Genomic DNA, 16911 nt, shown 5'->3' with positions numbered 1-16911 from the left:
AACTTTAGTACTAACAGCTCTTAGGCTGGCATGAAAGCAGTGTTCCCTCTCTGACAGATCATGCCTTGCACCTGCTCCTCCCCAATGCCTCTTTCTTTTTCCCCTTCAGGAACAAACCTGTGTTAGACTAGTTTGACGTGTTATGCTTCAGAAGGCAGCTGCTACAGCATTAATGCACAATGTTAAAAGGGACAGTCAGCTTAGGCTGGCTTCCTGTGTTACCTTGGCCACACTGTAGAAGTAAGCTGTCGTAAAATCTAAACTTCAGAAAGTTATCATTTATGAGCAAGTTCACACACACACCCATTTATATGTCTGAGCTCTGTGATGTAACAAGGTGTGTTACATCCTGTGCTCATGCTTGTGCTGTCACAGCATGGTTTTATGAGTGTGAATGGGCAAAATGGATGAAAAAAACCTTGAAATCTCTGACATACGCTTGTTATAATGTTGGGAATTACGACATGTTAAATGCAAGGATGGAATGTTTTGCTTGGGGACTGTGCTTTCATGACTTCCTGGGCAAGAGGCCTGCTTATTTTAACAATGAGTATGTACAGAGAAGAACGGACTGTTGTGATACTGTTCATAGAATGCCTTATTTTAGCCTTAATGTGTAGTGAGTTTGGATAAGTCCCTGAAACCAGAATTTTTTATTTGTGATGGGATTTTTTTTCCCGAGGCTTTACTCGTGTGTTTACACTGGGAAAGAGGAACTGGCAGCTGTATTTGCAGTATGTAGACCTAATGGATTTTATTCTTCTCTAATAGAGGCACACTCACAATCAAGACCTTGTGTTTTCTGTTAGTTTCTAAGTTAGTTTCTTTAGGCTTCTGCAGTTGCTCACTGGTACCTTAGACTCCCAGCTAAGAGTTTCATACACATCTACAATCTATTTATTGTTGCTCTTTTCATCTGTGCACACACCAACTCCACCAGGTGACTTTTATTTACTAAACATCTGTGCAATGTCTAGCTTTTCAGTGTGACCATTCTTGTTGGCTTTTGGATTGCAGAAGGTTGTGAGGGCCATGACAGGAGCCATGATACTGCTTATCAAATGTCCCTGCACTTCAGTGCAATAACCAAACTCACAAATTAAGATAAGGAAATGAATCCCAAAAATGTGGGAAATAAAAGGAAGACTTGGTGATGTCATGCAGGTACATAAATCCTCCCTTTTTTTCCCACTCATAATCCATTTCTCCCAGAAAATCAGATGAAGAAACATTGTGAAACATTGTGTGCATGATTTCTATTCATGCTGCAGCATCCTATAATCCTAGGATAGCTTTGTAGCTTCCCTCTCTATTCTTTGTAGTCAGAATGTGACTGCACTTGCTTCTGTGGCTGACAAAAGCTGACCAGACTGCCTTGATTCTGCAATAAACTCTAATCCCCAGGTGCAGCACGAAGCTGGGTGTATTATTTCTTCTAGTTAAAAAAAAAAAAAAAAAGGCAGGTGTTTAAACTTTTCTGGCTTACAAAATGCTAAGTGGATCTGAAAGGGCTTTTCTAATGCAGGAGTATGCCCTTGACCTGCTTGAAAATCTTATGGGAAAGGAGGAGTTAGTGTAATCTATCTCCAATCCTCGTCTCCGTCAAGTGTTGTGATATATGCCAGTTACCTACGTTACTGCTTGGGGGACAGGACTCAAGCAATTGTCTCACATCTGTATCTGGAAAGCAGCTCGAGAAAGTAGATGTATTCCATGAGTCATAATTGTTTATAAATGCATTTGAAAAAATTCTGGATTATGTATATGGCATGCATATCAGAACTCCTCTCAGACTAGTAAATCGTGTGTTAATTAGTGCAAAGACTTAATAAAGCCTATCATAACTCCTGTATACTCACTAGTTTCCTCACAGCCTTTGACACTGGACTGATGAAGCAGGGAATGTCCCAGCTTTTCTATGCTGAGAGGTAAAAGATCAAGGAGTATTTCCATTCTTGGTGTTTGAAAACATTTCTCATGCTGAGATTAGCTACTTCAGGTTTTTGTTACAGCATCAGCCTTTTCTTGTGCATTGCAATCTAAGTGTCTGACTTGTAACAGAAAAGCCTTTCTGCTCTTCAATGTACTGTAGCCCAGGTAATTTGGCTTCCTTGTCATGTGCAAAGTGGTAATTGAATTTTGTTAACATTTGAGGTAAAAAAAGTTTAACATGTTTAACTGCCTACAGGACAAAGCAAAATTTATTTCCCATTAGAAGTTGGCATTAATCTAAAAGTTAGGACAGAAGACCACTTCAGTCTTCAGAGATGCTTTGAAATGGATGAAAAATATCAAAGCTGATACCTGAAGATGCTTTAGAGAAGGGCATTCAGTGGAGTTTGTGAGAACTTGAACGAACCATTACTTCAAATACTTGTGTGCATGTAAACTCAGAATTAGCTATCTGCTAAGAAACAGGTGTAAACTACTGCTTGCTTGTTCAGCACCTTTCACAAGCCAAGAGCTCAGCAAGGTGTGAGTATGGCACTATTTTGATTCTGCATGAGATCAAGCTATCCTAGAAGGTTCTATCTCCGCTTAGTTGACTCAATGAAGGTGTGAAGCCATCACTTGGAACACAAGGACACAGTAACTCCCTTTTATAGCAAGAAATAGCTTATTCCTGTCATCAGTACAGTCACCTCTGTCCTGGCCACACATGGACTAGCTTAACTTCTGTGGCATTCAAATCTTGTACTTCTTCTTTGCCTTTTCTCACTTAAGCACAGATTCACACCCCTTTTGGACTGTTTTCTTCTGGCCACCAATTTTCTAAATGCATATCTGCTGGCATTGTACCATATGTTGGCAGTCTCAAACGTTGCAGTGTGCCTGTTGGGGAGCTGAAGTAATTTGCATTCAGGACAGCGTTCACTGCAGCAAGGTGTCTGCTAACACTGACAGGAAAAAAAATAGTTTCCCACTGCTACTGTTGTATCTCTGCCTGTAAATGGACAAGATTTTAGGGGATTATGCTAAAAAAACTTAAGTAGTCTTTTGGGTTTCCATCTTGCAGTGGGAGATAACTAAATGAGACTCTAATAGCATGCTGCTCTAGTCTCTTTAATGTTGAGGGGTTTATTTTTAAAGTGCTAGAAGGACAACTGTGCCCTACCTGATAGTTTTTCATTGCTGTTGTCTTTGTTTTACCTTTGAAAATAAAGTAATGAACTTCGGACTTTCATTCTCCTTGCTCCTGGCTTTGTATAATCCCCTTCGTTTTGTTAATTGGTCTGCAGTGATTGAAAATCTGATTGCTATATGGTGTGTTCAGGGAAAACCTGTACAATCTAGGGCTAATCTTAGCAGGGATTGGCACCTATAGATGTATAAGAGACTACTGCTAAAAAGAACTAGCTACTTTACATGTCTTTCTGGTTATTGCAGAGTTTTTGACATTTTTCTAAAGGTAGGCTTTACCAAGGAGAGTTGATACTTAAAAATGCTGAGAAAGGAAGGTGAATATGAGGAAACTGCTTCTAAATGTTCCTCTCCCTTCAAAAGTTAGGGAAAGTGAAGTATAAAAAATTGCTTTATGCAGAACTTGCATGAAAATACATTTTCCTGTCATTAAAGAGTTTCCTGTTTCTGTGGGCCAAATTAATCCCCTGTGCCTTCTAGTGAAGCAAGTGTGTGGAAGTGCCAAGAAACAGAACTTTGCTTCCTGAATATAATTTTACTGTTTCTTCCCCCACTTCTCCTCCAAATATTAAAGATCAAAATAATCTTTTTAAAGCCAATGAGAGTGTACTGTTTATTTCATAGACTATCTGGTCATATAGATATGTACCTCGGGTTGGCTTAATGTGTCTATTTAACCCTTGCCTGACAAGGGTTACTTCACCCAGTAATTGTGGTTGGCCTTATAGACTTCCTGGTGATCGTGGTTTTCCTTAAATAAATTAGAATTTGTATTCACTGCTTGACTTGCTAGGGACAATAAACAAAAGGTTTCAAAGAAGAGTTACAATTTGACGTGGATTTGCTGAAAATTAAGTCTACTCCTTGCTGGAGAGCATTCTTTTAAATACACCTTGAGAGGGCAAAATTGCGGAGGTGCTAGTAAGAACCATTGTAGAAATGGTTTTAGGCGTCGCTGAAATTGGGAAAGTAATAATTTGCACATCCAAAGTTTTTTGTACAAAATCATAGGAGCAGGTTGCTTAATTAATAAATATGACTGGGAGATTTCTGGATTGGAAAAGCAGAACTGTTCTAGGAATATGCTACTTTTGGGTGACAAGTAAAATGCAAATATTGAGAAAGTAATCTCTTAATAAAAAGGAAAAGTTATGATTTTGCCCTTGACTATTTTTTGTCCCTTTTCTGTCGGTACCCATGCTGCTTAAAGCTGCAGTTATCAGAATTTTTACCCCCTTCTTAGGTTGTGGTGAGGGACTACCTTATCCCATTTATAACTGGGCACTATTTGGTACTGTTTGTTAGTATGTCTTGGGTACAATGTGATCTGTGATAAAGCACTCTAGCTGCTGTGTTTTCCACTGTTATGTCTTAAAGTAGTGTTATCCATTTGATGTATAAGGCAAATTATCTCCCCAGGATGAAGGATTTGTCAGAGAGAAAGGGAAAATATGAAGCAAGCAAATTTTAAACTGAGACACTTGTGGGCTTTTCCCTCTAGTTCCATTAATAGTGGGTAGACTTTCTTAGAAATGCTATTGTCAATTCAGTATTTTAATCAAATTGCTGACTGTGCATCTTGTAGCTGAAACTGTATTTTTTTTCCTATGAGGGGAAAAATGGTTTTCTCTTCCAGAATGAGATACTGTATGTATTAGCTCTCCTGAATATAAGGTGATCCAGGATTAATAGTTGCACTTAGATGACCAGAATGATCCTTTTCATTGTGGTAAATCTGTAAATAAATTTTTCCTCCAGCTCTTGATGGTCAAAACATTTTAATCAAATGCATAGCAGTGGACAGCTTGATATATTCAGGCTGTTATCAACAAACTCCTGTACTTTTGACAAGGGGAGAGAGAATGCTGTTTAGAGAGGGCATTCCCAGGGCACTAGGTTCTGTCAATAACCCAAGCACAGAGGAGAAAATTGAAAGAGGAATTTGTAATGGTTTCTTCAACTGGCTGCCATGGAAAGAGGGTTTTTGCAGAGATGGCTGTAGCAGAAGAAAAGACTTTTGAAATAAATGTAGGGAAGGAGGATGGAGTTTTGTTGAAATGTTGACAAACTGTGTAGAAATCAGATGTGGTCCTGGTGTGCCAATGCACAGCAGTGAAGTGGTATCAGAACATATGGAGAATTGAGTAAAAGCAGGACAGGAGGAAAATTAAACTGTTACAGTAGTCTGCTACAGTAGTCTGCAAAGCTAGACATGTGAAGAAATGTATTTCTAATGAGTTTTGGAGCAGTTTGACACCTCTGATTACACTGAAACTCAGTAAAATGGAGCATAAAATCTATTAAAATTGAAGGCAAAAGACACTGAGTGGAAGGTAGGGCAGAGCAGTGAAATAGTGTTCAATCTAAGTATTAATGCTAAGCATGTCAGATGTTAATGTAAAACAAGTTAAATAGCCTGGAAAGAAGGAAAAATGTGGTGGAATTTTAATGGGAAATGTGAAATCCTGCGATCTATTCATGACTTCTGAACCAAACTTTTCTTGCAGCAGAGGGGACAATGCAGCTGACTTAGAGGTCTAGCTTTCCCCTCATAGATGCTGGTGGGGCCAGATGTAGATGAGGATAGGAGAGAGAAAATGGTGAACAGTGATTAAAAATCACTGATTGATTCAATGGCTGGATTTCTTCTGGCCTTTTAAAAGATTTGGCTTTTTATTCGTTGAGCGTGTGATGTTTCTGTGCTAGACTCTGCTGGTTGCTGTTGTGACCAAGTCCTCACGGTAGGGACTTGCAGTGATGTAACAGCACCTACACTGGTAGCTGTAGAGTTACATGGTAACTCTGTCCAGCCCTTGTGTACTTGAAACCTGCAGGGTCTGAGCTGCCCCTGAGCATCAGTGCTGCAGGTACCAGGGCTGTGAGTGGCCATCTGAACTCCGGGGTTAGGGCTGTGTTCTTACTCGAGACCAGCTGGATTCCTGATGTGGCTCCTCTGTGATCTCTTTGGGGACTTTGTGGTACTTGAGAAGCAAAAGTCAACTGAGAAGTTTCTAACTGTGTCTTCGGTTTGTCTTCTGTTTCTGTGAAGAACAAGAGGCCTTGAACTGGAAAACTTGAGAGCAGAATCTCCCACCCATACTGGGTGGCTTCTGGAGGTAGAAGATGGAGGGAGAGGGTGTAAAGCTCCCTGGGACTGCTCCTGCTTCTGGCTGAGGATCCTGACCCAACCAGTCACTGTGCCTTGTAGGGACTGTCTAGTCTTTAAACTCCAGCCAGAATTCTAGGGTAGGGTGGCTTTTTATTTATTTACTTAAGGGTTATATTACTATCCTTTATAGTCCTACTAGGCTGAGGTGTTTGGTTGCTTAAGCTTTTTGAAAGCCATCCTCAGTCTTCTGTCATCCCACAAAATTTTCTTGAATGCTATAGTAATGCTAGCCCATAGGAGAACAGGCTCTTAGTTTCTTTTCTACCACAAAACAGATATTTTGAATAAAAAAAATCAAAGTTAGGGTCTACAGCAGACTTAAGAAAACCCCAAGCTCTATAAATTACTAGAATTGTAAAATTTTTAAAGCAAATAATATTTGAAGACAGGTTTCTTTTTAAATGTCTTGGCTTGTATCACAAGAGCTTGATGACAATTTCTTGCAGTGAGTAATCAGAATGTTTTTCCTCTTTGCTCTCACCACCATTTGCTATCTTGGCTGTGATACTTCACTTCCTTAATTGAATATTAATATATATTCATTATTTATATTAACATCAGTAATTGAGTTAGGAAATTAAACTTACTGGCTAATTAGATCTCTTCTCAGAACTGGTGATTTAAGAATCAAAGCAAAGTCACTGATATAGAAAAAATAAATTGTTTTTGGTGGAATTGAAACTTTTTTCCAGTTTTATGCTATTATGCTGCTGGCCTTTTCTTCAACTGACTCTTGCCAAAATGTCCCTATCTTAATACAAACATACTGTACATTCCTTTTCACTCCATCTGACACTAACTGTTGTCATTAAGAAGTTGCATTTCATCTGTGAAGGTAGAATATCCTTTTGTACTTCAACTGTTCTCCTATGGGCTAGCAGTACTATACCATTCAAGAGAGTCATGCCAGATGAGACACCTAAGGATGGTTTTCAAAAGCCTGTAACTTCTTAATTCTTAAAACTTTAAAAGAGGGCTTTTATGTCTTTAAAACAAAAGCTTGGAAATTCTTGTGTGAAAGTGTGGTTCTAGGGAAGGCTTTGCAAAATACCTGATTTTTGTGGTACGTACGATAAAATCAGAATTGCCATCAGTGCATGACATTATTCAGCACTTGTGTTTTAGCTCATTGTAATTTTGAACATAGATCAATGGGAATTTTATTAAGATGTATTTTAATACATATTTAATACTTAATAATTAAAAATGAGAGCTAGTTGCATCAACTTACTAGTAAAAACAGTTGTCCATTTCAGAAAACACAATGGTTGTTAATGCAACAGTTTAAGTTGCCTGGCAATCTGACCCAACTCTTGCTCTGTTATTACCCCCATGTGCTCTTGAGTTATGCATGATAATGCAGTAAACAGTGTTGTTCACAATTTATTAATGTATAACTGATCCAGTGGACAAATAGGCTCAGCAGACTCACAGATGAAGGGCATGCTAACACCTGAGCTGGCTGTTAATGTGCTGTTTAAGCCTGCCAAGCCAGGTCAGGTAGCATGAGGTAACTGCTGTGGTGCTCTGCAGTGGCTTTTGTGAGTGGGTTTAGCAGAGGGGTGTAAGCAACTCAAAATGCAACAACCCGAGTGCTCGGTTGTGCATGTGCTTCTAAACTTCCTGATGTTCTTTCCCTGTCCTGTATCAAGCATAGAGGGAATCTTTAGAATAACATTTTTGATGGATGTGTTTCTCCCCCCAACTGCTGTGTACAGCCAGTGAGAGACCTGGCTGGTGCTGGTGGGGGCTGCCCTGGGTCTTCAACTTCAGTGTGGAGAACTGCCTCTTTAAGTGTTCATCTTACTTATTTTCTGTGTAAGGACTGCATGTGCACAGGACATATTAAAAGCTTTTTGTTAGTAGAAGTGAGAACAATATTTGCATTGTGTGTATGAATAAGGAGTTAAAAGGAACTTCAAAACCCAAATGAGTTACATGGAGCTTAAACAAACAAGTGTCTGTTCATCCTAACTGTGGAGAATTATTACTTCCTGGTTTTAACAACTGTTAACTTTTAACACTTTAATATCTGCTTTTTTTATGTGGCCAATACCAACTGTACAGTTCACTAGTTTTATGTGGGACTTTTTGGGGCTGTTTTCCACAAATGCAGTTGAGCTGCTACAGAAAAGTAGGCTTGTTTTAAAACCTGAGTAATATCAGGATGTTGGAATGTGGTACATAACTTGTATTATCTTATCACCATGAATATTGTGTCCTCTTTGTTATGTCCTAAATGCCATTCAGCTATTGTGTGGGACTAGATCCTAATTCAAATGAATCTTTAATTGGGTTTTGTGCCTCATGTAGCTTACAGAAAATGTTGAGATAGGACAGTGGTAGGTTCTAAATGAGAAGGGGATTAAGTAGTTTCACTGTGCATGTCTTACGATTCACTGATTTAAAGATTTATGTCACTTGGAAAACAGGAGTGTTTCTAGGGGTGTCACATGCATCTCAAATACTCAGATTACTTTTTATCCCCACAAGGTTAAACAGTGATGATTAAAGGCATTTGCCAAGCCCTTATTGATTGGTCATGTTCTGCTGGAGTCAGGGCATCTGTATTCTGCATTCATCTGAAATAGCATACAGTGTCTGACAATGGTGAGCAGGACTACGATCCTCTTGTAGAAGGCATCAGAAAGTCTTCACAGTCTTCTAAAAATTCTTTGGTCCAGATAATTCAGACTCTTATTCACTACAGTCCATGACTTTCAGTATGGCTTTCTGAGAGAATATTAACATAGTCCTTTCAAATAGCACAGTGGTTTTAAATCTGACACAGAGAAGAATGACGGGTGTCTAGAAGCTGGGTTGATAAGGCTGCTGAATTATCTGCATGGGGAACAGCTCTGGGGCACAACAGTTTAACATAATTCTTTTCCAGTTCATGTGTGTGATATAATGAATACTCAAATATGGTGAAGTTACAGAATCCAAACCACCATTTGCAGAGAAGTGGCTATAGAGCAGTGCAACTGAAAACTTCAGACCCACTAAGTGTCACAAGTGCCCTTTTGCAGGACCAGGCTTTCCAATTGTTTCCTTTTGCCTAGAGGTACTTGGGAGATATTCCATGGATTAGGAAAAAAATTACAGAAATTCTCTATTAGAGAGACTTTCTGGAGAGAGTTTCGTGCAGGGAAGAAAACATCTGATTCTCCCTGCTACCCTGTGGTGTACAGTGCTATTGCTCACACTGATGCTGGCTTAATTTAAAAAAAACCAACTTTCACTGTTTCCTTCCTTTTGCTGCAGGGAAAGAGATCAGAGACCTGAGTAGAAGCAGATGAATTGTTCTCTATGAAGACTATGGGAGTGCATATATTTAGTAATCATGTATTTTCCATAGTGCTCTGCTGAGCTCTGTTTGGTAACCCCTCTCTGCTTTCCATATGTTCATTCTGAGGTAGATATATGTGCCCACGTACCATCCTGAATCTATAGTCTGGGATGGAAATGGAGGAATTTCCCCATGTGTTTTCCCTCCTTCAAGAAATCAAACAAAGTAGCTGTTTGCTGTCAAATGTTAGCTTCAGTTTCAGGAAGGAAAAATACTTTTAAAATATGAAAAGTGAGAAAATATCACCCTTCCTAAGACTGACAAGGACTGCATGCTTATCACAGTCAGTGAGGTGACAGGCAACAGTAAATGTGGGTAAGGTTGGCAGAGCTGGAAACTGAAATACACAGAGCTGAGGTATCTTAAGTCCTGCACTTGGGTTTATTTTTATTTTTTTTTAGTATGTATGGAAGGGCAGGTTGTTTGAAGTTAAAATACAGTGTTTACTGTGGCTCAGGGTGTAGAAGCAGGATTAGCTTTCTGATAAGGTTTTTTTTCAGGTGTGGTACACAAGGGATTAGAAAAGCAGAAGCTATTTAGTAACTAAGGAGAGAGGACTGCAAGCTGGCTGCATGCTGCTGAAAGGACTCTTTTTATCCAGAGGATTTTTCCTTTTTTATTTTTCTTACTTTATTTTTCTTGGTGCATGGGCTTACACTAAAAGAAGGAAGGAGAATCCTGGTAATTGGTAAGCATGTTAAACTTTAAATGAAAACTTCTGAACTGTGTTACAGCAGCTGCTAACAAGCCACTTAAAAAATAACTAGGTAATCCTGTACTAATGAAGAAGAACCTCCATTTTTTAACCATAAACTCTTTAATGACATACATTCAAGTAAATAGAGTCACATTTTGTGTGGAATGTATACTGGTTTCTTCTCTTTTTTTCTATATTTGGACATTGTAGCATTGAAGATCTGCATGAGTATGTAATTAATTATTTGGGGATTGTGAGTGTGGTCCTTAATGGTTCCTGTTAGGGTGTGTTGGCTGGATTTGTTTGTGTTTTTTTTTTTTTTGGTTGGTAGTTTTTAGTCCTGTTATGGAAAACATGATATTTTTAAAAAATAACTTCAGTTAAAAATCTTTTAGCAAATGGAGGGCCGGTTTGAGAGACTATAACCTTGAACTTGCAGGTCATTTGAGAGACTTCAATGTTATGTAAAATGAAGAGGTTTCATATCCATATATTGATGGTGGTGGTGTTGTTTTCAAAAGGTTATATGTGGCTTAACTCAGGCAAACTACTGTAGGGAAAAAAAGGATTTAAATTTTTTTTTTCTTTAATTATTATTTTTACAAGCAGCATTGGGCCAGTGTTTATTTGGGATGTAATGGGAATCTACACAGATATTACCTAAAAGTTCCTGGAAAATAAGGAACGTGTTCAAAAGGTAAAGTAGAAAATAAGGAACTAAAAACCTGTGATTATGCAAATATAAAGGGTCTCTGAGGAGAGTGTTTCTCATGCTAAGTGTCTGCCAGCTCACAGCACTCATTGCACAGGCTGCTTCAGCCAGTTGAGGTGCTGCACTGTTGTAGCCAAGAGACTGATTTCCCAAAGCATTGGCTTTGTCATGTGCATTGCAGACTAGGTAGTTCTTCCAAGGAGATTTTATTGGTAATCTAAAAATATTCTCTGTGTATTAAACAGCAGGGGGCGAATCTAATCACAGATGGGATTTGATGGACTGTACTGGACCCAAGCATTAGGATATGTAATGGCTAATGCCTTCAAGTATTAAACCTTGTATGGTGTGATTTTTCTTTTTTTAAGCTGACTTACTGCTGCCTTACTCCTCTTCATATTAGCAAAAATCAGGAGCAATAGGTCTTAGCCATATCTAACTTGAATTTTTTGTTTTTTGGGTTTTTGTTTTGTTTTGTTTTTTTTTTAACTCCAGCTCATTCAGAGGCTTTCACTTACTGCTTTTTGTCTTGCATTGGAAATAACCATGTCATTACTTTATGGAGTAACACAGAAAATGGTGGCACAGAGATCGTTCTTCTGTTCCTGCCCTCATGTATGTTTAAGTAATGCTGTTTGCCTACCCTGTTAGCACAGTGGCCACTGCAAGCACCAACGGACAGAATCAAGTTGCCATTTTTTTAATACTGAGATTCTCCTGTTCCCGTGCTCTTCATGGCCTCCTCAGCACAGTGTAGAAAGAAAACAAGTTCTTTCTGTTCTGAACAAATGGAATGAGTATTCAAAACACAATAATATAATAATCTCTTCTGCAGAGCGATCATCTCTTATTTTGCTGTTATGTTACATAGGATGATGAGGAAGACATCCATCTGGGTATGTTACATAGCATGATGAGGTAGACATCCATCTGGGTACAATAAGAAATGGTCAATGAATTAATTGCCAAGAATTTAATTTATAGCCTGCCTTCTTTAGATTCTGCTATTGTGGTTCCTACAATGTCTATAATGTAAGAAAAATAAGTTGAAGTTCCTTCTAGCACAGCATATGGAGTTAATGAGAAGGTTTTTTTTGATGTGACCTTAGACTGGTTTGTTTTGTCCTTCAGCTCACTGCTCCCTGTGGTTACTTTTCCTTAGCAAAAACAACATGAGGAGAGTAAAGCCAACTCTTCTACTCTTTCCTCCTTATTAACTTGGAAGGTGGGGGGGGTTGGGTTTGTGGGGTGGGTTTTTCGATTGTTGTTTTTAAATATTATCCTGTTCCCTAGTTAGGACTTAGTAGACATATTTAGGAATATAAAGGCAAAATAACTTTCTGAAAAGACGCGTAATGCTTGTTTTCTGATTGGTGGATTGTGAAGAATGTCTGCATGTCCTCTTGGATTCATTTATCTGATATTAAAAACAGGAAGCAGGTGTGAATTTTTATATTAATTCTAATTCAGATGTTTGAATTAAAAAAAAAGTACGCCTGTATTTTACAGCTCCTTGGAGATTAAAATGAAGGTAATTTATAATCTTATATATATGACAAGCATCTGAGTTTTGAAATCTAAAGCAGAATTTTATTTGACTTCACTTAAGGTAATATAAAGTTAATATAAAGTTAATATAAAGTTAATAAGGCAATTTATAGTTGAGTAACTTTATTCAACTTCCAAATATTACATGTTTCAAAACTTTAACCACGTTGGTTTACACTCAGAATTGTGCCTTGCTGTGTTAAAAATGTGAAAATTCAATATTAGTACATAATAACTATGGAAATTTCTTAAAATATGAGCAGCTGCATATTGCTCTTTATTGACAAATATCAATAAAACATTGTAGGACAGATATCAATAAAACAATATGTATGCAGGTCTTGAGAGATGAATAGTAAACTCTGTGTTGGTACACAGACTTAAGCAGGGATCCTGCAGTTATGAGGCTCAAAACAGGAAGGCCAAGTAAATACAGTCATTTTTTTTTTCACTTTGTAATTGAATTTAAACACTTATTTCCCTCAAGGCAGCTCACTGAATTCTCCACCAACTTATACTAAAAAAAAAAGAAGAAATTGCCTCTGTGCTGGAACCAGGATGTAAAGGCTGCAGCCTGGTTCATTCTCTGTGCTACATGTTTGCCACAGCATCTGTGGGCACACAGGAGTGGGGATGGCAAGACTGAGAGGTCGGACTGTGAAAATGTTCCAGCTCCTGCTGCCGTTCCTTGGTCCGGAGCTGGTGGGGTGGCGGCCGTGGCAGTGCTGTGCTCTGACGGCAGGGGCTACTGCTGTATTTCCAGCTGGCTGTGGTTCAGCAAAGCTGAACTGGTTTTTCCTTCCCACTAGCAATTATGGGCCTGGGCTGCAGAGTGTGTTTTGATTTAGCAGTGTCTAGAGGCATAATTTTAAACAGCAGAGAAACTCCTTAGAGGTTCTGGGCTATTCATACCCAGGGAGAAAAGATGACCTGGTAACAGTACTGGTCATATATGAAGTGCCTGTGACCATGTGGAAGAACATGCTCTCTAGCTTATTACAACAGATGGATGTGTCTGTTATCAAACTCTTGTGCATGCTTTCCTATATCTTCTTTTATATGTATCTTCAGATGAAATTCCTCACTTCAGGAAACAAAACAGCGAACTGATTGACATGGAAGAGAACCGATACACAATTAGATAACGGTAGGACAAGGGGGAATGGTTTTAAACTGAAAGGGGAGAGATTTAGAACAGATATAAGGAAGAAATTCTTAAGTCAGAGGGTGGTGAGGCACTGGCACAGGTTGCCCAGAGAAGTTGTGTTCAAGGCCAGGTTGGATGGGGCTCTGAGCAACTCGGTCTGGTGTTAGTTGTCTCTGCCCATGCTGGAGGAGGTTGGAACTAGATGGTCTTTAAAGTCCCTTCTAACCTAAATAATGGTTTGATTTTATGAATGTTCATACATTGAACTTTTTTCAACTCTTTGAAACTCTTGAGTACCGACCTGCAGCCAGTAAACCAGGTTTGGTTTCTCTAAGGTTTAGTTTAAACATGAATCATTTGCAAATACACCGTGCCTGGTAGTACTGTGATTCAATAAGAAATGGTTGTGCTGAGTAAATTGGCCATGTGATATGAAAGGTGAGGAGATTTCTAACCTATCAGCTGCATACTTATATCTAATCAAATTTGGTCTTTTTTGTGTTCAGGATCAAAGAAATGTGAGCAGGTAGAACATAGGTTTGTTTCCTAGAGACTCCACTCAAAAGATCTCTCTTTCACAGATTAATCTGTGATTAATCATAAAATGGCTACATTTAGCAGTAGCTCAGCATGATAGGTTTCTATCCTTATTTCAAAGTTTAGTATGAAAACAGGGTGATTTACCCGCATATTTCTTTCTTTGAGAGTGGCTAACTTGGAGCTGGAGGTCAATGATGACAATTTGGAACAGAGGATAAATTACCTGTGGAAATGGATAAAGATGATTATTGCTGGCAAAAGACCCTTAACCTATTAGCAATCAGAATTGCTTTTGTTGTAATCACTGCACTATTCCTTTGCTATCTGGAGCGTGGTTACTTATGCTGAATAGCGAAACCTTTCTAAAACTCAGTTTTGCTTTCTGCTTCCATGGCAATAGATACCCTTACAAAAAAAAAAAAAAAAAAAAAAAAGAAGCAACTGCAGACACACTTCTCGTTTTCCCAGTCTCTATGAAACTTAACACTTCACCTTCAGAGACTGCTTGAAGAGCTTAGTAAACCCACTCTGAATCCATCAGTGACTCTGCTGACAGTTGGCGAAATTTGTCTTAGCAACCTTTCCTGTCCCTCCTTCTTATGACTGAGCAGCATAATAAGAAATGACGTACAAAGTATTGGCTGTATTTTTCTGGACATGTGAAACAGATGTACTTATCAAGTGTGCTTCCAACTAAATAAGAGCAAATGATCTCTAGGACTGTTTTGCCAAGTCATAGGCCAAAACACACTGGATCCTGTACTGAATTGAGTCCAAAATTAGTAAAAAATCTCTGACTCATGGTTTTGACTTGTGTGCCACTACACTGAAGCCACTATCATATTTCATTTATCCCAGGTGTATCTTGTTGCCCACTTCAAATAATTGACCTGACTGGGAAAGTCAGCCCTGGTTTTACTAAATTACCACGTTAAGTGATCAGCAGCAGCCCTTGGTACAGTGACTGTGGCTTTCAAGATGACACGGAGTGATCTGAGATCGATGGCACCATGGGCTGATCATTTCACAAGACAAATCTATTTGTCTGCAGCTGAAGATTGTCTGGCTGCTGTTAGATTTCTGGGATTCTAAATGAGAACTGTGGATTACTTCTCAAGTGAAATGGAAAACCGGTATTTTTTGGTCTCATTAAAATAAATGTCTTGTTATTTCAAACAGATTTTTTTTTCATGGTTTAATTCTGTTAAAAATAAAAAAGGCAACCTATTGTAGATATCCAAGATTTTGATTTGTTGCTGGGCCCGTGTTGCTTATAAAATAGCTACATTTTTATTTTATTTTCAAGTAGCTCTGTATAGCAAGTAATGCAGTTTTGAAAGGATTGAGGCTTTTCACAACTCGTTTCTTCAAAACCTGCATGGTGTCATTTGTAATGTTCTCATTTGTATATGTATTTTTCATCTCAGGAGCAAATCATCAGCCTCCAAAGGTTTTGCAAATATTTCCTTTGATAAAATATTTTTGACCTATTTATTGTACTCTGTTTAACAGGTATAGTTTTAACTCCAGAATTGCCTTCTGTGCAAAAGAAATTTTAAAGGATCATTAGCCTTCCTTCTACTTTCAGAAAGAGGAGGCAGCTACTATAATTTATTTGATTGATATCTGTATCTTCCTTGGACAAATAATTATTAAAGCTTCATGTTGCTGTATAAACCACTTGAAAAGAGTATGGTGCATGAGATTGTGGGTGATGCTTCTATACACTTTTTGGGGTGTTTTTACACCACAGACTATTAAATTAGTGAAACCAGAATTACTTGTCTGGTTATTGCTTTTGATCTGCTCTGCTGATACTGAGATTGCCTGAACAGCGGTGTGGTGAAGAGATCCTTCAAAACATTGACCTAATAGAAAATGAATACAGGGTGTTTCAGCTGCAGGACTATTACAAAACTGCTTTATATTACTATACCTGTGAAACTGAGAAGAAATTGCTGGAAGCTGAGATCTCTTTGTGTCCTGGATCTCCAATGAAAATGATTTCTTCCTTCTGCCAAATAACTGAAATAAGATGAAGTATATTTATAACAATCTTGTATTTTCCGTGTGGATGCCTCGTTTTACAGATAAACTGGTAAAGATCAGGTGTCTGAAAAAGACGTGGCTCTTGTGTATGGGTGACAAAAATCCCACTTGCTATTGATGTCAGCTCAGGCTTTCCTATAGAAATGGTTGGCAATGCTCAGCAGGCATCAAAATTGCTTTGTAGGGAATGGTGAAGTGCAGTCTAACAATGTATTCTCTTGGCAGCCACAGTAGTGTGCTTTCCATTTATCCAGACAGAGGTTTTAATGTTCACTTAAGTATCTGCTTTCTGGAGTATGTTATGCATGCAGAGTCATGAGAATGAAGTGGAGATATTCTAAGCTTTTCTGGGGTCTTGCCATCTTTCTGTGCATCCACAGCTAGGAGCAGATTAGTCTGAGGATGAATTGAAAAGTAGGAGCAAAGCTCTCACTTAAAAAACAATCACATATTCCTAAAATAACTGAAGAGTGCAATATTCTTGTGGAAAAAAAAAGATCTCCATCTCATTTTGGCCTTAAAAGCCACAAAAGGAAGTAAAAGAGACTGTGAACCCTTC

General features: G+C 38.4%; 1 protein-coding gene across 1 annotated transcript in view; it reads left to right on the top strand.

Moving 5' to 3' along the window:
- Positions 1-16911, top strand: part of FGD4 (FYVE, RhoGEF and PH domain containing 4) — a 111698-nt gene that overhangs the window by 759 nt on the left and 94028 nt on the right. The window lies entirely within an intron of this gene.

Source organism: Manacus candei, unplaced genomic scaffold (assembly GCF_025592945.1).
Source record: "Manacus candei isolate 608988 ecotype Guabito, Panama unplaced genomic scaffold, ASM2559294v1 h1tg000018l, whole genome shotgun sequence".
In the NCBI taxonomy this organism is placed as follows: Eukaryota; Metazoa; Chordata; class Aves; order Passeriformes; family Pipridae; genus Manacus; species Manacus candei.
This window is presented reverse-complemented; position numbering and strand designations above follow the sequence as displayed.